We start from the raw sequence: 23,154 nt of genomic DNA on the forward strand, positions 1-23,154 counted from the left end.
ATACTGTAAAAACAGTATCATCCAAAAATTCCAAGTGGCAAAACTCCACAGTCCCTCAGAATTGCTACCCATTGCAGATGATTTAATCCAGGAATCATTTAATAATAAGAATTATTTAGATTTGGTAGTTTAAACCTGATTTCTTCTGAAAGCAATGAGAGTTACTGCTGTCAGTTGTATACATTGGAGACCTATTTTAATTCTTGTACACTTTATGTGCAAGCACTACAAATACTCTCAATTCCTATCCAGAAAAAAGGCAGTGCAGAACAGAAGGGATTGTACTAGTTTACCTTGCTATCTGCAGTACTTGACAAATCTATTGAGCTTCACCTTTCCCTTAATTAAGATCTTTGCCCTCTATACTGTCACTGAAAGAAATTTCCAAAATTCAGTTTCTTTAGTGTTTAGAAGTTTTGTTTTACTTCTAGTTGAAGTTTACTCTTGATCATTTTTTAACCATTTGCTTTTGTGTCAGCATTGTTCCTGAGTCTGAATAGTCTTTTTTATTTTTTTTTCTCTCCTTTCCATTTACCTTTTGGTATATTTATGCAGAACTTTAATATCCACTCTTAGCCTTCATTTCTCTGGGCATATTACCTTGCTTCATTTTAGCCTTCCATACTAAAATCAGCTCTTCGTTCCCTTGATCCCCATAGAAGTTTTTTTTCCCCGTATCTACTCCAGAATGGATGAATTTTTATTGCCCATGAGAAATTAGGATTGTACACAGTATTAGAAGTGATGTTTCACTGGGGCCTTATGAAGGAGGTTAATACTTAAAAAATTTTATTGTGCCATGTGTATTGGAACAGGCCACAAGCTGAAGGAGTGATTGAGCAGCTGATGAAGAGGTGTAGCCAGTCCCAGGAGCACAAGTGGAAGCAGTTAACCTTTGTGACCCTAACCTCATTTAAGGGCTGAAAGCCACAAGGGAAGCATCTCTACTTAGAGATGACCTCCTTTGGAGTGTTTGCTGAGCCCTGATTCTCAAAAAGGGGTAAGGGTTTGCTTCTTTATTACTTTATTTATGACTTCTGCCTTTCTTGGGTGATCCAAAACTGATTTAAAGCAGCAATATCTGCTGTCGCTTGTCCTTGCCCCACATTGTCTACTTCTGTCCAGTTAATGCTCTCTTTTAAAGTAAAAATGTAGTTTCTGATATTGTTTTTTAAAAATGTGAGTCCCAATACTGAAATATACATATGCCCTTCTGGTGCAGGGAGAGGGGCAAGAAGAGTTTAACTAGTCTTTTAATAAAAACAGCAGTGTGTTCTTCACTGGTAATTTGCTCCCACAGATGCAAGAATACAATTAATAACAGTAATTTATTCTGTTTACATGGAGAACTCCATCAGTGAAATAAGTATTATAGCTTTTATGTATTTGCAGAATCTACTGTAATAATAGAAACATCCACAGACCATTTTGCTGACTTCTGAACTAATGGCGGAAAGAGAGCAAGAAGTCTAGAGTTCTCTGAGTTGTAGTGGTATCTGTGTCAGTAAAGGAAGAAAAAAATGCATAAATAAATGAATGTTGTCAGCATCTAATGACAGCTCCTAGATCTGCTATGGCCTGAGAGTTAGAGTAAAGGAGGCTGAAGAAATGGATAACTCTTGTTGAAATGAGGGAGTAGGTAATTGCTTTCTGGATTTGTCTGGTGACTTTCTGAGCCTTGTAGAAACTATCTGCTTGATATCTAGTACGAGGACTACTAGCTCCTGGGCATTGTTACTATGGTATTTATCTTTCATTCCTATGATAAATATTTTCTTTGTATAGGAGAGAGTGGACTGCAATCCAGCTCCCTGGCAGGCTGCCTGCTATCCTGACCTACAGGAAGCAGTTAAATATGTTAGAAAGGTTTAACTCATCTGCCTTTAAATCTGAGTGCTTCTCAGAGTAAGACTTCTTCTGTAACAAGGGTTTCCTAAGTAGTCTAACAACACAGTTCCAGTTACCTTCAGGATGTGAAGGTAAAGATTTAAAAAACAGCTTTTTCCATCTGAAATAAAACCCTGCAAAGCTCTGGGTTAGGAATGTATGCATAAGTAGCCCATCTCTTACAATATGGCTGTAACCTATATGCCAGATGCTGCCGTCTACTTGGAGAAGTCCTGGTTCTCTGTTGACGGAACCCTTTGAGAAATGTTTTAGCCAGCAGCCTGCCAAGCACTGATTTGTTGTCAGATGCTGGAAAAAGTCCTGGCATCATTGTTGCTGCCTGTAGCCTTATTGAACTGCATTTTAATAAACCTCAATGCCTTTTGCCTTTTCAAGTTCTGTCTCTTCAGACTTCTTGGGTCCAGCTTTCCAGGCAGATCCTCCATCCCCCTTGTAGCACAGGTGATAAGCAAAAAAAAAAAAAGAAAAAAAAAAAAAGAAATCTCTTTTTGTGCTGTCACACCATTATATGCTATCTTCTAGCTGTAGTCAGAAACAAACATATCTGAACTTCTGCTTACCTCTTGCCTTCAGACTTCACGTGGAGCTGCTACTTAGGTGATGAGTAACTAGTGTAGCTAGTCTTTGTTTTCATGGTAAATCTGGTGAATGCTTAACAAAACCCAAAACTCTCATAGCTTTCTTTTCTTTCTATCCTCCAAATGGCTGGGTTGAAATTTATGAACACTGTAATTGGATAAAAGTCAAGACTGCAATCTAAGTCTTTTTGACTTACGAAGTCAAAAACTGTCTTTTTGTTACAAAGACAGTTCTGAGATTAAGAAAAAGTTGACAGACTTCTATAGCAATTAATATTTGAATAACTGTTGTCACCATTTCCCTTAGTAATATATCATTTCAAAGGGAATTTGGGGTGTTATATTTATCTCAAAGTAAGCTTGATGGAAGGCTTTTCAAAGTAACTAGAAACTGATAGTTTATCTAAGAATGCCCAGGTTTTAGGCTTAACCAGCTGCCTTGCAATGCTTCTTTGCTGAAGTGTTTTTACTCTTCTTGATATGAAATTGTATTTCAGAAAAAAAAAAAACAACAAAACAACAACCAAAACAGTAGCACTGCTCTGAGATAACAGGATACAAGGAGAAGGGGAAGGGAAATGGTGCTGCCAAGCTTCAGAAACCAAAGTAAGGTGCTGAAGCTAGCACCTCATCACACTAGGGTCCCCTTATTGTCCATACAGGGCAGAAATGTTATCCTATTTTCTCTTAATGCAGTGATATCGAAGATGATTAGACTCCACAATTTGGTGCCTGTAATTTGGTTGGTCTCTTTGTACTCCTACTGGCCAGATATGCCTTCCAGAGATAGGTGGTGTGCCTTCAGTGCAAAGGATGCATAGGGTGTAACCACAATGGGGACCAAGGGTTAATCTGTAATAGACTGCAACAGGAGCAGAGCAGAAGAGTTATGTTAACTAAAGCTGCAATGTACATTGTTTAGTAGGCCAGTCATCTTAAGGGTAAATATAGAAGCGTCACTGTAAGTAACATTAGATTGTTGTTTGTATATGGAAAAGATTCATTAAGAACAAGATACCCAACTGTAAAATCTGTGTTTTTTGTTCTATGAATTTTCAGTTTGCTTTATGCATTTATTCATAGGACATGTGAGATGTTAACTTAGAAGTTTCTTCAAGCACTTGTAACTCTTTGGGGTTGAGTCATATTTCTGTTTCTAAACACAGACTTTGGAATTAGAAGTGTAGATCCCTTCTCTGTTTGAGATGTGCATGGTGTTTACTCCTCCAACTCCTTCATGCTTTTTTCTGAAGTCACTATGTTTGAACAAAGCATACTGGACTATGCTAGTAGTTTGCATTGATTTTGCTCTGAGATAGATTAGCAATGTGAGGTGCGAGGTAACAAGGAAAAATCAAAGAAGCAGCCCATTAACATGGGAGGTGAAGTATAAGCATCCTGATCTTCCACAGATGAATTTCTAGCTTTTGAAATACTTTCAAGGTTTATTCTTCCCGTGTGCACAGACTGACAGGTTGTGTTTCGGATTAGATACAGTCATGCACTTCAGGAGCCATTCTGAAATATTTAACTTTCCATTTTTAAGATTACTGTAGCTCAGGAGTTTGCAAGATAATTAGAAATTTATTGCTGAGCTGGAAGTAACTAGATAATGTTTCTTAAGAATAGTGGAATTTAAGGTCTTATTAACGAAGCTGAGTCAATGTCACAGAGCTATACATCAGATGGAGAGAAATACTTTATCCTAAGACTCTGGTGAGACCACTGTCATCCACAAAATACTTTTTCATTATTTATGGTTATAAAAATAATGTCATAGATTGCCACCAAAGAAATGTGAAGGTGGAGGAAAAAGCACATAACGTTCTGCAATTCAGAGGTGTCTGACTCTACCATCAACATGTAACCAAGACAGGGAATTCTGTTGGATAAATGATTGTCACAGTAGTTTATATTTTATTTCCTATTTTTTTTAATTGTTGTTCCTTTGTGTTGTAACTTCTGAAAGACTGGCTTCTGCTACTGTTTGTCTGGGTTTGTTCTGCAGTCCCCATGGTGTGCAAGTCACCTGTCTAGCTTAATTTAGTTGAGAGAAAGAAGTGTAAAATAGTTATATCTATACTCTGGCAGCTGTCATGAGAAAGAAAACAAATGTTATTTTTATTAGTAGTCAGCTTGCTCTTCCGGTGCAGTGGTTAACATTTTCTGTTGTGGCTTCTAGCTGCTGTCAGCCCTCCCAGCAGTGATTCAGGATCTCTGAGTCACAGCACAGGATTGGGCTGGGGATTTCTGCTGGCTGGGTTTGGTTTATATCTGGGTAAAATCCAACCACACTGAAATATCGGAAATGTAGGATGATGAAGGAAACTTAAGCAGTACTTCCTGAATTAATAATAAAGCAGAAATGTTATATAGACATTGTTTAACAGCTTGGCTGAAAGCCTACACCAGACCTAAGCTGCGGTAATGTTTGAACTAATACATTGTCAAAGAAATATTTTCATCTAATTCATAAACAAACAAGCAAAAATCTTGTAAAAATGCTGCAATTTAGTCACTGTATAATGAATCTAGATGGTGAACACAGTGTTTAAAAAAAATAAAAATCTTATTGTCTCTGAGTTGCAGCTGGAATGGTGTGGAGATGAAGTATTAATCTTTATGGCTTGGTGAATATCCAGGGGGAGTTTATCAAGGGGGTCTTGTCTACTTGTATTTGAGGCAGGCAGACTGCCAGATTGTATGGTGTACTCTCTGCTCATAAAGGCACAGATGTTTTCTTTAGCAGTTTTGAAGAAAATTGAGGTAAATGTCTCCTACTTAAATCTTATGTGAATGAGAAATACAGGCTTCTACAAGTACTAAGATGTCATGGTATGCAATATCAAAAGAAAATAAATTCTAAAAGAACCTGGAGAACTAGGGCCCACAGAATCTTTTCAAATGGAATCAATGCTTAAGAAAACCAATAGATCTGGTAGTAGAAAGAGTCTGAAGAATATGTACAAGTTTGGATTCTTGTGCCTATATACTTAGAATCAGGAATACTTTCCTTTTAGCTTACAGAATCATAGGGGTTGGAAGGGACCTCCAGATCATCGAGTCCAACCCCTCTGCTAAAGCAGATTTCCTAGACCAGGTAGCACAAGTAGGTGACCAGGTGGGTTTTGAATATCTCCAGAGAAGGAGACTCCAGCACCTCCCTGGGCAGCCTGTTCCAGTGCTCCGTCACCCTCACTGTAAAGAAGTTCTTGCGCACATTCGTGTGGAACTTCCTATGCTGCAGTTTCTGGCCGCTTCCCCTTGTCCTGTCTCCACACACTGCTGAAAAGAGTCTGGCCTTGCCACTTTGCCCCCCACACCTCAGATATATATAGACCTGGATCAGATCCCCTCTCAGTCTTCTTTTTTCAGGGATAACAGACCCAGTTCACTTAGCCTTTCTTCATAGGAGAGATGCTCCAGGTCCTTCACCATCTTTGTGGCCCTCCGCTGGACTCTTTCCAAGAGATCCCTGTCTTTTTTTTGTCCCAGAACTGGACGCAGTACTCCAGATGAGGCCTTACCAGGGCAGAGTAGAAGGGGAGGATCACCTCCCTCGACCTGCTGGCCACGCTCTTTTTAATGCATCCCAGAATGCCATTGGCCCTCTTGGCCACAAGGGCACACTGCTGGCTCATGGCCAACCTGTCGTCCACCAGGACACCCAGGTCCCTTTCCGCAGAGCTCCCCTCCAGCAGGTCATCCCCCAACCTGTACTGGTGAATGCAATTATTCCTCCCTAAATGCAAGACTCTATACTTGCTTTTGTTAAACCTCATCTTGTTTCTTTACTGCTCAGTTCTCCAGCCTGTCCAGGTTTCGCTGAATGGCAGCACAGCCTTCAGGCGTGTCAGCCAACCCTCCCAACTTCGTATCACCAGCAAACTTGCTGAGGGTGGCCACTATCCCCTCATCAAGGTCATTGATGAAGATGTTGAGCAAAACTGGACCCATCACCTACCCCTGAGGAACACTGCTAGTTACAGGTCTCCAGCCGGACTCTGCACTGACAACAATGGCCCTTAGTGACTTATAGCTGATATTCTGCATGAGGGATCATTGGAAATATGTAGTTTCAAGCCATTGTCAAGATACATGTTAGTAACATCATTGTAGTCCTGAAATGAGTCCTAGAATTCCTTGACCTTGTTTTTCAAGTTAACCTGATTTAAGTCGTTTAAAAGGGAAATGAATAATGTACTTACTGGAATGTGAATAGAACATGTTATTTCCAGTGAATTATTTTTATCATAGTTTTGTCATCTATTTGTTTCTTTTTTTCTCCCTTTAAAAAGCAAAGCACAGAGGAGAAGAAATATTTATATTTTTTCATACTGAACTCATATTTTGAAGGCTTTCAGATAGCAGTCGAGAACAGATGAAAACAGATCAAAGCACTGTAAGAAAACCTGTGAGGTATTTGTGTGTAGCTTTTAGTAATGCCATTGTAGAAATCTAATCAGTGTGCTCACCACAAAAAAAAAAAAAGTTAAATAGTTGGATATTATTTTATAGACTATTGGGGGTCTCATTACTAAACTAGTACTGTAGGTCTTCTCCTAATATTTAACTAGATAACCTTCTACCCATAAATACCAATCTAAAAATGTTTTCAAGTCTCTTGCCTGATCAGATTAAAATGTCCATGCTGACTGAATTTGAGGCCAAGAGCTTCAACAGTTCAATGAGAAAAGAATAAATAACATACCTTTAATTATACAGACCTGGAATTGTTTAACTGTCATCATTAACAGTTACTTAAATGTTGCTTGAGAAATTATTTTTGTAAAATAAAGAACAAACTCCGATGCATCTCTTAGATTTTTTTTTTTTTTTTTTTTTTCAAATGATGTTTTGGAAATACATGCTGCATCACAAAAGGTCTTCATGACCACTAATTCTATTACTGTAACACTTTGACTATCTCGCTGCTAATTCCTCTGCATTGTCTGCAAGTGATGACTGTACCCTAATCTTACTAACATTTAGATTTTTCTTCTTGTGATTTACCCCATTTCACTAAGGAACTAAGTCTGTTTATTCTAACTATATCTTTATTATCCTTGTCTGAGATGACTTTATGATTATGAGCTCCCCTGGTATCTCCTGGAAGATCTTTGTTACTTGCATTCTGTTGCATTGTTTTAAGTCATAAAGTTCTACATCATGCAGATGAATGTATTGCTATGTAAACAATATACAGATTTGTTTCTTTTCCTCACTAGATTTTAATTTGACATTTATTTAGAGGATGATTCAGTGAAACAGACCTGGGTGTTGTAGGGGGAGGAAATAAATGTCTTAAAATTTTAAAGTAGCTGATATAATGCTGATCCACATTTTGTCTGCATTAGAAAAGGATCCATTTCCTTTATTATTTACTGTGAGCTGGTAGGAAGATGTATTTGACCGATATCTTAACATTCAATATGCTGTTGCTAAGCTTGGAATTTATACTTCAAAGTTTTATAATGTCCTTGGTATTATTATGGATGATTTATGGAGCATTCTGTTAAAGTAAAAATTGATTGCATAAGGAAGTCCTTTCAGAACAAAAGAAACTGATCAGACTTTAAGAATAAATTGAGATGATAATACAGAAATATTTATAGCAAACAAAGTCAAATTTTGTTTGTGCACAAAGTGTGTTTATGTCTAAGATCCACTTAATTATAAATATGATAATATTTTAGAACACATTTATTTTTACATGCATCTCCTGGTGGCACCATATTTTAGAGGTGAAGTTAGTATGTATCATCTAACTTTACTGTAGTCATCTTTATAAAGAATCAGGAAGGCAAACCACTAAGTAGCTAAAACATCAAGAAAGGATATAATCTCAGAATTATAGAGATACTTGTTACACTTGTCAGTTACAAGAGAGCTTTCTGGAAACTTCAAGCAAACAAATTAATCGCTTTCAGTAAATAGAATATGAAAATAGGAGAATGTTGAATTTCAATTTTAAATCTGCTTCGGAAGATTAAAATAGCCGTGGGTATGACTGTGGGCTGTGCTTGAAGCTTACATAATTTGCACATAGTGATGCTATAAGAATAGGAATGAGAGACAAAAAAACTTTGTCTCACATAATGGAAGTTCCAAAGCAGAATATTGAAATAACTAGGCGAATATCACTGGAATAGAGGTAAATATACTCTGGACTATACATTTCTGGAAACATGTGTGACTCCTCCAAAAAAGTAGCTGAGGTGAGATCTTGTCAGTGTGTTGGATCTTGAAAACCTCTGAGAGATTGTGACAATTAAATAATGGATGCTATTAAGTGTCATGATTTTTTTATTTTTTCAAATTCATTATAAACAGCATGTAGTCATTAATAAGAAATGTATTCTGGAATAGCTATTTTAGGGCTTCTTGTTATGTCTAGTAAATAAATAAATGTGAAGTGTAAACTACTTATCTCACAGGACAAAGATTGAATGTCTCTATTGTTACAACCTCAGTATCCTGCCCTGCAAAACACCTAGATCAAAAAACCTATCTTTCCTTTTATTCAAAAGTATTCTCCTTTTGAGGCCCTTCCCTTCACCACCTTGATATTCGTCTCCCAATTAATTATTTATATTTGCTGTTTTGATACTTTGGTGTATGAAGGAATTTTACAAATTTTGTTGCATAGATAGCATTTCTGAAAGTGTAAATCCATTCTGAAATTCAGATATTATTCTGTGATACTTGTCTATCACATAATTACAGAATGGCTGACACTGGAAGGGACCTCTGGTGGCCATCTGTTTTGAGCTCTCTGCTAAAGCAGGACTGGTTATGCCATTTTGCTCAGGACCACATCCAGATGTCTTTTTAAAGATCTCCAAGGAGGAGACTGGATGGATTGGGTTCTTTCCAGTATATTCCAATGTATACTGGGTGGCCCAGAGCTGGAGCCAGCACTCCATGTTGTAGCTTGACCAGTGTCAATCCTTCCATGTATTATGGCCAGGGAAACTGTGTCTGGAGATGAATATCAACTTCCATGCATTGGTAACGATGATTGCAAAGTTTGAATATTGCAAAATTTGTTCCAGATGAGTCCCCTGAATACTTGCTCAGGAACAGAAAGAGCACTGTATGCAAATTTGCAGGACCTATTGAACCTATATGAGGCTGAATGTGAGTTTCTTGGATCTCACTGTTAGTGATGGCAAGATGTGTATTGACCATTATGAGCTGCAGTCAAAATGTCAGTCCATGGAGTGGCAAGATCTGAATTCTGCTTTGAAGAGAAGCTTCAAGATACTGGTCTCAGTGCATAAAATGTTTTTTGGGATATGAAGCAGTTAACACTTCTCAGTTTTCTGGAACCTGGACCAACCATCAACTCTGACTGCTATCCTGTGACACTGACTAAACTGGAGGCTAGAACTTCTGGAGTCAGGCTGGAGAAGATTACAAACTTTTACTTACAACACCGTAATGCCGGGCCCCATATTAGTTTGAAGACCATAGAACACACTGTCAGACTTGGCTGCACTGTCCTTGCACACTCACTGTAAGAGTAGAGATTTAGTTGATTTCTGTCTGTTCAGGCCAGTAAAAGATAGACTGCACAGGCAATGTTTTCCTAACAACTATGCTGTCATAGCAGCTGTGAAAGTGGGTCACCTCTGCTGGTGCAGATTTTTGAGTGTGGCATACAGGTTCTTGATCTACAGGTTCTGGTAAAAACGTATAGCTAATGATGATGACTGTGTTGAAAAACAGTATTTTGTAGCTGAGAATTTGTTCTATCAGATAGGTATAATGAGCACAATAAAACGGTTGCAGTTTCCATTTAATTAAATAGGAGGCATTACTTTTGGAGCATCTTATACAAGGGAACATAGCCTCAGGATGAGATACGCAATCCTGTTAACTCTGTTCTGCAATTTTAAGGCATTAGGTAGCATACAGCTTCCATTTATATATATAGAATAATTAAGGCTGGTAAAGGCCTCTATGATCATCTAGTCCACTTGTGCTTAAAGCTGTGGACCAACTGGAGAGAATCTGGTGGGAATAATGAGAGCAACTGAACATTATCTTGGGGGGAAGGTCTATTACTTAACTTGAAAAGGGCTAAGAAGACAAAGGTCACAAATGCAGATGTATTAGAGGAAAAAAATTCCTTTCTGTGTTGGTGATCTATTGTAATAGTAATGGGCTTACATTGCAGCACTGGAAAATTCAAGTTTCTCTAATGTAATTGAATTATACTGCTTTTGGAGCTGTGTGGTCTTGAGCATATGAATGGTCTATAAAACTAAAATATGTCAGAGTTGATGTAAGTATTTTGTGCAGGGAGCTAAACAGATGTCATCTTGAGTGCTATTCTGATACTATGGATTTCTGAAAGACACCCTTTTGTTTAAACAAAACTGGAATACTGAATTATAAATATACACAAAAAACTGTATGTATGACAGACTGAAGAAAAATCATTCTGTGTTCCTCACTCTTTTTTTACTTGTGATTTGATTTTAAAAGAATGATTTGGCTACTGCTATTGCAGATTTCCAGCAAGGGCTAGAAAATAGCAGTTGGGTCAATAGCAGACAAATCTGGAATGAAATGTCTTTCTCACAGGATGTTTACTTGAAACTTCGAGATTATTGTTTCCCATTTGCACACAATGAGCTGCTCTGGTGGCATCACTTGTGTAAGAAAGTTTCTGTAATGTTAAAATTGGGAAGAGTCACTGGAAAGTATGACAGAATTATTTTGCTCTTGGGGAAAGTATGAAATTAAGAGTTGAGTATTTTGGAAACTTGTTCCACTCTGCTGTGCCATAGAAATATTTTATATTTATTACACCATTTAGATGTTATCTTAGACTAGTAACAACATAGAGTTGATCAGACTCAGTCCTAAAGTGTTTTATTCAGTCTCCTTTCTCAGTAAGCACTTAAAATAGACCAGATGCTGTAGCTGTAGTGAATTTTGGATCATCTCTGAGTACAAATAGATTGAAAAGTATTCTGGTATGCCATAATATACAGAAATTCTTGTTTATAATGTCTGTTTGACTTGGAACTTTTTCCTACTTTCTATGAAGGTTGTTTTTTTTTCCCCTTTTTCTAATACTTATGCTTCATAAGTAGTTAGTGACTTATTCAAATTAAGCATCCATCTGTAGATTTTTTTTCCTGTTATTCGAGGAAATTGTATTAGTGGTTATATTAACCTGAGTAGACACTGACTTTGTGACTTTGCTTTGTAAATGTTGGTATATAAATAAGAGAAACAAAAAGGGCACAAACCTAATCTGGTAACAAGAAGAAATATCTTTTTTGTTTTGTTTTCTAATAGTGTCTTAGAAGGAGGAATAATGGGAAGAGAACTCTCCTAATTTAGTAGTTTTAGGACTTAAAACATTTTTTTATTCTCTTTCATTAGCATCTTGACTCTTTCCTTCCAGAAAACTTTACTGTACTCTGGATTGCTGTCTCTGAACTGGAAAACACATTTCAGAGTAGTTGTAATTTGAAATTAAAGAAAAATTCAGAATTTTAAATGTGGCAAGAGGGTAGTGATTAAAGTATGCCAAAAAAGCAGCATGCTTCTACTGTAGCAGCCACTCTGAACAACGAACTACTAAAAAAGCACCACACCTGCAGTAAGCAGTTACTGGCTTTTTTATGTTTAGGAAGACGGTCATTCATTTTGCTTTAAGAGCTTGCATACCTATATATCCTCTCTGCATTTTAGTTAAAGGTGTATTGAAGCTAGTTTAGGATAACTCATAGTGCTGTTCGTTATTAGTCTCTGTTTTTTAGGTGGATTAGCCTAAGTCTGAGAACATTAATCTTCATATCCTTTCTGGAAGCAAAGGTACGTTCCAACAGTTCAGATCACTTGGGCTATTTTTGCATGAAGAATGTGCTGAAGATTATTTCATCCTGAATTTTTTTTTTCTTTTTTCTTTTTTCTTTTTTTTTTTTTTTTTGTGATCAAGAAAAAAAAAAAAAACAACAAAAAAAACCAGTTTTTTTTTTTTTTATTTTTTTTTTTCCCAGTAATATCTTTGTGTAATGTGGAGTTTTGATTTTAAACTTGAAAAACAAATAATGTTTGAACATTAGACCATAGATAATCTTAAAAGTTGAGTTTGAAGGACAGATCTGAACATTGTATTGATTGTTATTTAATCTAACTTAGTCTTTTCTGAATATAAAATGGATAGGCATAATTCAGACGTAAAAAAACAAGTGTCAATTGTTTATGGGCTGGTTGAACCTAGTTCCATGATTAACAGGGTGAGGGGAGTCATGGACACGTACATTGGTATGGTTTTAACCTGTGCGATTGCTTCCTGCTGAGAGATGTTACCATGTAGCTGAAGCAACGTGGCCTGGAGAGGCTGATGGCCACTCACTACAGCCGGCAGGTGTACTTTACCGATGCTTTGGAGGAGAAATGTGATCTTTTGGAATTTCAGAGGGTGGAGATAACAGAAATAATAACAACTTCAGCCAGGTTATGAGGTAGAGTAAGATTAACCCGAAGCCTTGCAGTTCATACTGTTTGCTTAAGTGCTTGAGAATGTCTTGAGTCCGTGCAAGTTATTTGTGGAGTCTACTAGAAGTAGCAGTAGTTGCTATCCATTTTGAAAAGATCTATGGAAGTATGAAAGTGTTTTACTGAAGAAAGGCTGAGTTTCAGAACTCAATCAGAAGCCTTGCAGTTGCTGTAATACCGTTTCCTTTCTCCTTCTGCTTTCTCCTTCCTCTTCCTTTCAGTTCATTCAGGCATGATTTAGGGTTATAGATAGAAGAGCAATGGAAGAAAAAAGAAAAAAAGTAGAGGCAAAGAGAATGAGGAACAGAGAATGTGGAAAAATTCCAGGACTGAGGAAGAGGCCAACAGAAGAAAAGAAGTAGAGACAGAAAAGGAAACTGGCCTTAGCAATTACTGAACAGGTAATACCTGTAAAAATATGTGATCATTTTGAATTATTTCTTAAATTTTCTTTAGTTTCAAGATTCAAGTCAATTGTTAATTATTTGTATTCTATACTTAAATGATTCCTCTTATGTAGTGCCCTTGAATAACAGAAATAGTGATGTAACTTTAGAATGGAGATAAATAGATCTGAATAGTTTAATTGCTTGAAATTGTTCTTAGATTTGTTTTGAATGTGAAAATATTTCCATGTATTGGTGCTCCCCTTTTTGCCTAGTGGATTTGGTTCCTTCTCTGAATGACAATTTTCCAATGTCATCATACATGACTGAAGGGATAGGTGCATTTATTTATGGGATATGAAGTGAAACTGAATCAAAAATATATATATTCATTCTGGTGAAGTCAGATCCTACAATAAATGTACAGTGTATACCTCATTTATCAGTTCATATTCACCATTAAAGTTGCTGCTCCAAACAGAATTCTAAACACTATCCTGTAGTGCGTGCATGGGTGAGCTGCTCTCTCTGTATTGTCTGTTGACTCTGCTTTGCTTCGTGATGTGCTGCATGTTAAGGGACATGAATGGGAGTGCACAACATTGCTAAATCCACTAATTTATAACATCATTCTTTTATGGCTCAGTGGAAAATTTAAGTGTCTTGTAAAAAGGCAGAACATATTCAACAGGAAATACTGGAAATTCTCCTTTATCCATGTTTGATGATGGATTAAGCTCTTTCTGATAAGGGAAGAAATATAAATTGGGTTTTCAGCAGAGCAAGACGAATACTGAAGTTGTTGTCCGTTATCAACTCATACGTTCTTGTGAGCAGTGCCCACATCCTTTTCGTTTATGTTGCTTTCTTTTGCTATGGATACCTCAAGTGGTAAATAATCAAGTTCCACCACGCACTTTCTCTGCCCACTACCCATTTGTGACAATGAAATTTTTAAAAAAATAATATATTTTCTGAGTCATAATCTTGACTAAGTGCTTGTTCTTGATGATTTGGTTATTATATATGCGTTGTTATTTTTGCTTGGGGAAAAGTTATGAATGCCCTAAAGCTCCTATCTACTGGTTTTCTGTAGTGCATAAACATGCTCAGGAATGCTATAAATAGGGAAGCTAATTTGTGAGGAAGTGGAAATTGAATTTAAGTGTTGTTGAAGCAAATAGAGGGCAAGCAAGCTAGAAGTTGTGAATAAAATGAGATAAAAGGAGGGAGCTGGCAAAAATCTTTATTTATTCAAATTGCAGTTCAGTTATTTTCTACAGTAAGTAGACCTTATGATGGAGATTACAGTTGTTTTTTCTCTTCTGCACTTTTCTGTTTTTTTCTTCTGCTTCTTTTCCTTCTCATCTCTTTATTTTGCTTATACTGTTTTATCTCCTTGTAGCCTGAGAGACTTTCATATAATTCTATTTATCTGTTGTGAAATATATTTGTGTGCTTATTTAAAAAGTCAATTCCTTCTGTAACTACAGTAGTATAGTAATAATCATCTTTAGCTGGATTTTAAAGTATTCATATAATCTTGTGATTTTTTTTTTTTTTTTTTAACCCAGCCTTTGTAGCCAGATTATAGCAGAATTTCTGCTAATGTCTTTGTATTTGCTGTTGAACTTATTTCAGTCAGCTGTACTTTGTTTACCCCTGTAATTGCAGTCTTTCTCTAATAACAGCATCATTTTGCAGTTTTTTCCTTGTGATAGTCTTATTCTTCTCTTGAATTTCTGAAATACTAGTGATTACTGTTTGTCTGAAGAAATTTGTGCAGGATATCACGTTGTCATAGTTGTCACAAAGGATTACTAAAGGTTAAATCCATTTGTGTTGTTGGTATTTTGTGTTCTAAACTACAGACTTAAATTCAACTTCTGCTAGCTTGAGAGTACGTCTGTGTCATACTTGTTTAAAGCTACCTATAGCATTCAAAGGATAAGTAACTGAAGCCTTTCACTTAATTTTTGCTGTAACTTACTTTGGCCAAGTTAGCGAGTATGACTGAATACTGTCTTCTGTCTTTTCCCTATCTGCTGAGATGATTATCTAACATCAGTTTTGTTCATGGAGGTATTTGCAGAGACAGTGCTTTGTAGTGATGTCATGAAAATGACTGAATGAGAATCTGTAGTCTGCTTCAGTGTAGGTAGGAGTTGCCTTGGGAGCTCTCACTTCTTCCTGTTAGGCGCTTACCTCTTAAAGTCACAGTGCAGAGCTCTAGTGTTCATGTCATTGGAGACCTGAAATGCATCTAATGCAGAAACATGAAAAATAGACCACATAAATGTCCTAAATGAATTTGAAAAGTACTACACTCAGTATTATCAGTAGAATTTTCATTTAAAGACTGGTCACCATTAAACTTAATCATTGTGGATTAGGTACTGCTACCAGATTTTCTCATGTCTTTTTGTATGGAGCATGACAACCTATGTTACTACAAGAGTATCTTAATCTCAATTTTGATTAGTGCAAAAGTGCATATTGTTTTGCTACACTGAGCAAAAGCAGTATTTGAGTTTCTTTTTTCTTCATGAAATTGAGAAAATAACAAGTTATGGTTTCTGTAGTTGCATACACTGTGCAACGCAATACAAGTAGTATTGCTGTGGAAAGAAAATCTTAACCTTTTGTCTTTTGCGATACTTAATATCTTAGCTTTAGTATTCTATTTTCTTTTTTAATTTATCTCCTCAATGCCTTTCGTTGTTCTCACTTGTCATGCCAAGTTCTGAAAAACATGCAAATCATGGCCCATACCTTTTAATTGTCCTGGAAGACACCCAGCACACTTTTGGGAACTGTAAAAATAGTACATTTAAATTTGACACCGAACATGGATTGTGATTAACATCAGCAGCAGATCCACCATCTGTATCATCCAAAGTCTGTTTGATTTTATAGGTAGCTGCTTTTCATTCCACATCATAGAATTCTGCTATTCTGTGCTATTTATATTACACAGACTTTTCACTACCTTGGTTATCTCAGGGAATGAGTGTACAGCACTGAGGGAATGATCTAGCATCTGTTATACTTGATCCTTTCTTCCACTACTTCCTTGTGGAGTGAATAGCACGTGTGTGAGATATAAGACATAAAACCTGCGAGTAAGCTTTATATTTTATAATTATAAGCCTATTTTTTATATATTCATTTATATATATATGTTACATAGACATCCTCCTCAGAAGTCCATAGCATTAAGGGAAATATAGGCTGAAAATGTCTAAAAGCAAAATAAGCTGAAACTTTTACAGATCATCAAGCTTTTGTTCTATTATATGTCTCTTCTCTACGTATGACTGCATTTTTCCATTTTGAAACATGAAATTCAAGCTGTTTTATCCCCTAAAATATATTCAAGTACGAGGGCTATGCATGATTCAGAACTCTGAAAATTTTAATTGTTTGAAGGTTATCCTTGCCTTCCATTTTTGTATTAACACATCAGTTGGTTTGAATGGAGACGATACTGACATGACTGTTCGGACAGGGTCTCCAGAGTTATCATCCCTCACTGTTCTGAAGTTTATGCAGTTCTTAGCTGATTGAGAAATCAAATCTTGGTGACAGTGCAGCAAAATAGTTCTGCTGCTGCAGTGCTGGTGAGGGAATGTAGTGGAAACATGCAGTTATCTTATGCCCACATTCCTCTGTTTTTTGGAATGCCTACCTCTTCTGTGTGAATAGGAGAAATAAATAGTTCATGTCCAGCAGGAGTTGATTTTCTGCATTCTGTTTTGGGTTCTTAAATAATCTAAATTCTGCTCCAGGAAAGGCCTCTATTGATAGAAATATTTACATTATCTGCTGTTGGATATCTTTGAGAGGGTATTACTCTACTAGCCTCTAGTTCTAGACTAGCAGCTAGTGTAGGAAGAGCTGATGTGGCACAGTCAGCAATGAAAATGAACTTAACATTTTGTATTTACAGTTGTCAGTGGGACATCCTCTATACCATTCTGATTTGCCTGTGCAGGTGTTTTTTCTCCTTGAAGCATGCCCAGTGATCAATGTGCTATTTATTACTCTCACAGTGCTAGATAGAACCGCCACAGCAGCAATTGAAGGTCTAGAATTTAAAAATGAAAAGAGTGACAGGTAGATAAGGATAGAAGGGAAATCATACGTGGTAACAAATGCACAAAGTACTTGGAACAGGTACTGCATCGCAACAGTCTCTCATGGATAAACAAATTTTTACCAAAGTTCGAGCAGTGGTTTCACATGCAAACTCTGAGATGCTGTTTTAATTTATCTAACAAGATGTAAGAGGGCAACTAGTAACAGTCTGATTACGTAAAGTATTTCAATAATGAGGGAGGGCTGCTGTGAAAATAATACCTCCTGTTTTATTATGTTGGCCCATGATATTAGAGGTAGATGTTGGTAGTATGACAGTAGAGGCTGCACCTTCCCACCAGTATTCCATTCCATTTTGTTGCTGTATGACAGATGGCAGCAGAGGGGCAATCTGACAAAATGGCGTCTGACATGGAAGTACATATGAAGCAAATGTGTGGAACTGAATTCCTCCGTGAAGCAAAAATGGTGCCCATTGTTATTCATCAATGCTTGCTGAATATTTTTGAAGGCCAAACAGAGAATATGAGCACAGTGAGAGGTAGGTGGTGTATCTCAGGAATGGCGACAGTGAGTTACCTCCACTGGTGCAGAATCTTACAAGCACAGCAGGCAGGCTCTTGCTCATTGCTGGTGGAAAATACACAGCTAATGGTGGTGTCTATTTTGGAAAATAGCGTTTTGTACTTTAAAATTTGCTCTATCAAATAGTGTTATTTTGCTGTTTTTTGTAGTTTTTAAATTACATTTTTTTTTTTTTTTTTTTTTTTTAAATAGATTTATGCATTCTGAGACAATGCTACAAATAGCTACTGTGAGATTCTGCAGTGTATACATTGGATGATACATTTTACCCTGGTAAATCATTGGTTCTTACAATAGGCAGCAATTTTCTGCAGTGGAGATTAAGGATTAAGCCATGTCATTGCTCTTCTGAAAATCAGACTGGGTTATCAGTGCCATTTGCTGAATCAAACCAACTAGCCAAGTATTAGCAAATTATCCTTGGAAGTTATTTATGCTATCACTTTGTCAAGCCTGACAGATAAGTAATTTATTTAGCAATGGGTATGATGGCAAATTCTATTTAATTTCTTTCCTGTGCTATGTAAACCTATTACAACTTAAATTCTCTGATGATGTTCTCTAAAATGTGCAAAAGTAGCACAGACTCTTGGTTTAATTCCACTGGTCTAAGGACAAAAAGAACCTGTTTCTTTTCCCTGTAGCATATTTCCCCCTTTATTCGTGCATGGCTTTTTCTTTTACTGCAACCTTCAGGATATTGAATGTATTGCCACCATCTTGGCATTTCTTCTTTCAAATGGTGTAGGTTGTTTTTTATTTCTGGTTATTTCATGTGAATCATTTTGTAAGGTTACTGAATGTATATTTTTATCTCCCACATTTATAGTCTGGTGAATTTTGCACACCTTTGAAGCCTACCCAGAAAGCTGATTAAATTACTTTGACTTCTTTGGTATGTGATATTTCAATAATGGTATTGATTGGTATGTGGTATGTCATTTTGCTGCTGTAATTGTCTTAAAATGTATTTGAGTGAAATGCAAAATAGAAGAAAGTCCGTGTTCCTTGCTGTAACATTGTTTACCTACAAAATAACACAGGCCGCATTGCTAGATGTATATTGTTTATTTAATAAACATCTGCCTTAAGTTATTTTAAAGCCATCTCTAGGGCTTCTATTATGAGTTTGCTGAACTTAATCTCATTCTTTTGAAACTTATGGCAATTGTACTAGATGATCTTTGAAAGTCTCTTCCAGCTAGACTATTATCCTGTTGTGTTGTATCATATTGCATCACATCCTATTCTATTCTAACTTTGTCTCTCTGGTGGCCATATTGAAATAATTCTTTCCAAACAAGTTTGGTTTTTTGCATTGTGAAATTTGCTGTTGGCATTTTCCAGCAGGATTTGGTGACCTGTATATCATGCAATAATGTATCTTTGTATATGGTGGATACACTAGATTTTCATCCTTTCTCCCATGCTTGTTGTTTTGAGAGGACTTTAGAGGATCAGGGAAAGAGGCTGAAGTTTCTTCCACTGTTGCATCAGCAAGTTGGATTAGAACAATAAACCTGCTTTATATGTAGAGTGCTTTCTAGAATAGATTCAGTAAAACTGATGCAACAATGTGCTGTGATTAAAAGACCAAAGGGAAATAACTAAGCTGTTTTGCATCAGTTGCATTGTATTTTAGCTCTCTAGAGAGTTTTAGAGCCTTTTCTCCTCTTCCTTCCTCCCCCCTCTCCTGCCAACCCTCAAGATATGTCTGTAAATGAATGTTTAGATTGTTGAATTCATTATGATAAAAAGGCTGTTTCTTTCTTCTTGTTTAGCTGTTATTAACTGAAAATAAACACTCAGTATCAGTTGATTAAGAGAAGAAAATTGGTAAAAGACAATCCTTTTGTTTGCTGTTAAATATTTGTTGGTCTCCATTAAGATGCTAGCTAACATTGCTCTTTATTGGCAAATGGGAATTCAGACTTAAAGACCCAGCTCCTCAAACATATTATGTACAAGATTAACATATCTTTGTTTTTGTTGTTTTTCTTTCCATGGGGAACTGGAATCCAAACAAATGGATGGTTCCAAACAAATTTGGTGATTCGTAACTAGATTGGGAACTACCGAGGGATCAAATGAACCAAACTGGGCTGGAGGGGTTATTGCTGACATGAAAGCTTATGGGAAGTGGTGCTGATGGATTTCTCAAGATTGAATGAGACAACTAATAATGTAGTCCTTTGCGACCAGGCTAGCTTGCAGATTCCTTCTTTCTGAAACCTGCTCTGAGTAAAGAAAAAAGCTAAAAGGCAATTCTGATTTGCTAAAGTTTTGCACAGCTCCAGTGAAATCATATCATCTGAAATTTTTTGTGTTGTATGTAGTAGAGTTATGACTTGCAGATATGTGAAATTCTGTGTGTGTGAACAGTTAGATTTTGTGGAATTTTTTAAATGTAGTTCAGTAGCTTTAGTGCTCTGGATACTCTGACATCTTACGAGACATAGATTGAGATGGAAAGGGAAGGAGAGGAACATAATGAAGGATAGCATTGAGGGTCAGTAAGAGGCAATAAAATTCATTTTGGGATTCTCCTGATCATCCTGCTTGGAGATACACTTTGTACTTGATTTGGTGCTGTGCTTTCAGGAACGTGAATGGAAGCTGCAACTGCAGATCATGGAGCTGCTTGCAGAATGGCAGTCTAGAACTTGTATTAAAAACACCCTTTAACTTATTTCTGTGTTTTCCTAAGTAGACCCACCCACGTTCCCAGGTCATTTTCTGAGTTGTAAGAAGAAAAGCAAAAATAGGTACCTACACATAACTAGTCAATATTTTCCCGTAGAAAGAAATTTAAATATGCCACTATAAGCTAAAGGAAGCTGGTACTTCTTTTAGAAGAAACCCTAGGTAATATGGTAAAACCATCCTTTGCTACGTAATATGATGTCCAGTGCTTTAGTGCGGTAAAAAATATGTTGATGAGAATTCTTCACTAAGGGAACCTACTGAGAAAACAGATGTTATCTAGAAGTCTAGAATGGACACTTGTACAATGTATATTATTCTGAATGTGGGTGTCAATTTAAAGTAGGGTTGATTGAAGGGTCTTTTCCCATACTGTATTCAATCCCAAGCCTGTACTTCAGTGACTGACTTTCAGAATACCTATTGTTTTTTCTTTCAGATGTAGTTACAGGTGGCTGCCTTAGTGTGAAATTCATGTTGATTATTTCTTTGTCTGTGATATTTTCTCCTCAGTAGTAGCTACCAGAGTCTCCACAGCATGTCTCAGTGTCCTCTAATTCATTCACAGAAAGAATGTAATGCTATCCAGGGCAGCACCTTGATTGAGATTAGACTCTGTGACTAAATGATGTTTCTATTGAATTCATACTAACATTGCCTGCAAGATTTATTTTTCCAGCCTGCAGAAGAGTTGACCTTTGTATGCCATCTGATTTTCCATTCAAACTGCAGTATAGTGCCAGAAGCTTTCCTATTTCTGTTAATATCAAATGTGCGTAATATCCGTTTTTGGTCTTCAACTCAGCTGCTGCCTACAGGTTGCAGCTGCTGAAATTGTGCAGAAGTGTTAATTTTGCCAAACTTCACAGAATGTGCACTAGGGCAATATTTTATTATTTTTATTACTATTGTTTTTAACTTCTAGGTTAGAATTTAAATAAACAAAAAGTTAGGTTTATTGGACAAGAGCAAAATGAAAGCCCAACATCTACTAATGTTAAACTTAATATTAGAGCTAATGAATATTATGCCACTAGTCAGGAATGTGCCCTAAAATCCAACAGAATTTAATGGCGATTTACAAATGAAGTAAAGCAAAAGAGTTTTTTTGTTTGTTTTTACAGAAGAAGAAAAGCAATAAGTGCTGCTCTTTGAATCCTACATGATCTATTGCAAAAATTCTCAAAACATTTTTCTCCTGGACATAAATATCTGACTTGAAGTTTTGAAATAATGCTCCTTTTCATTACATGTAAAATCCAACGTGTGTCAAATGCTGAACTTCCCTACCAATTTTGCCAACAATGAGAATTCTTTTGTAGAACCTACCATCAACAGAGATAAATTTGGCATTTCTTCTTTTCTTTCTAGCAAAAACTGTATGTATTTCATTTCATTTGGGACCATCAGTTGCTGATGGGTTCAGTTTTGCTTGTTATCTGTTTCGCAGTATTCCTTTGCTTTTTCCATTAATTAAGATACTATGTAAATGCATATTGTACTGTTAGAAGAGTCAAGGTTTGTATGCAAAATAGCGTGGTGAAAAAGCACAAATTCTTCATTTAGTGTTGGCCTTTACTGCACTGCAGTACTGTGTTGTAATGGATGGATTCATACACCACCAAATACCTCCTGTAACTCCTTCATTTCTCCTAGTGCAACATTTAGACAAGAAAACGCCTGGGTAAATGTTGCAGCAAAGTCTATAGTTCTCAGGACAAGGCAACTATTTGCCATATATCCAAAGCTGGTTGTGCTTGTCAGCAATTGTTCTCTAGGTGGTGTGTGATGATCATATAGGAGGAAGGACGTGAGTGGGGTCTTCACAGGTACAGCAATGTTTCTTTTGCTTTTAAAGGAGAGTAGTACCAGGCTGTGACTTCCTGCCTTCTAATAAACATAAAATATAAGAAGTTATATATTGCTCTTATCTTCAAAACCCATATAACTTTACATAGTTCCTTTTTTTCTTTTCTGCAGTTTAACTGTATTTTTTGTCTCTTGGCTGAAAGAATATTAAGGACCACAGGGAGTCCGAGTCCCCCTTTGCCTGATCCTCAGCACAGCAGTGCTTGAGTACTCAGCAGGTTTTTTCCTATCAGCTATAGAGGAAGAAATACTCAAAATTGCAGGAAGTCACAGCTCCAGAAAGACAAGATAAATGAAAGATTGCAAATGTTAGAACTGACACTCACTAGATCTGAACTGTGTCAATACTGGGAATGGGATGCAAACTCTATTTTGGAAGAAGGGAAGGCTTCTAGGGAAAGGTAATACATATAGAGGAAAAGGGATGTTTCTGTCTGAGATGAGAGGATAAAGAAGTGAAAGTAAAGTTGCAGATATTAACCCTTTCTTCTTTACAGTGAAAT

At 36.6% G+C, this 23,154-nt stretch overlaps 1 long non-coding RNA gene across 1 annotated transcript; it reads left to right on the forward strand.

Annotated features, from left to right (window-relative positions):
• The first annotated feature begins 953 nt into the window (after positions 1 to 953).
• On the forward strand, positions 954 to 19,832 carry LOC122192681. Its single transcript, XR_006182673.1, has 5 exons — positions 954 to 1,000; positions 12,269 to 12,323; positions 13,232 to 13,411; positions 17,867 to 18,035; positions 18,272 to 19,832. It is a non-coding gene; the product is annotated as an uncharacterized LOC122192681 (long non-coding RNA).
• Positions 19,833 to 23,154: the final 3,322 nt, after the last annotated feature.

Source organism: Lagopus leucura, unplaced genomic scaffold (genome assembly GCF_019238085.1).
Source record: "Lagopus leucura isolate 7727_CA_CO unplaced genomic scaffold, USGS_WTPT01 Super-Scaffold_73, whole genome shotgun sequence".
Taxonomy (NCBI): domain Eukaryota; kingdom Metazoa; phylum Chordata; class Aves; order Galliformes; family Phasianidae; genus Lagopus; species Lagopus leucura.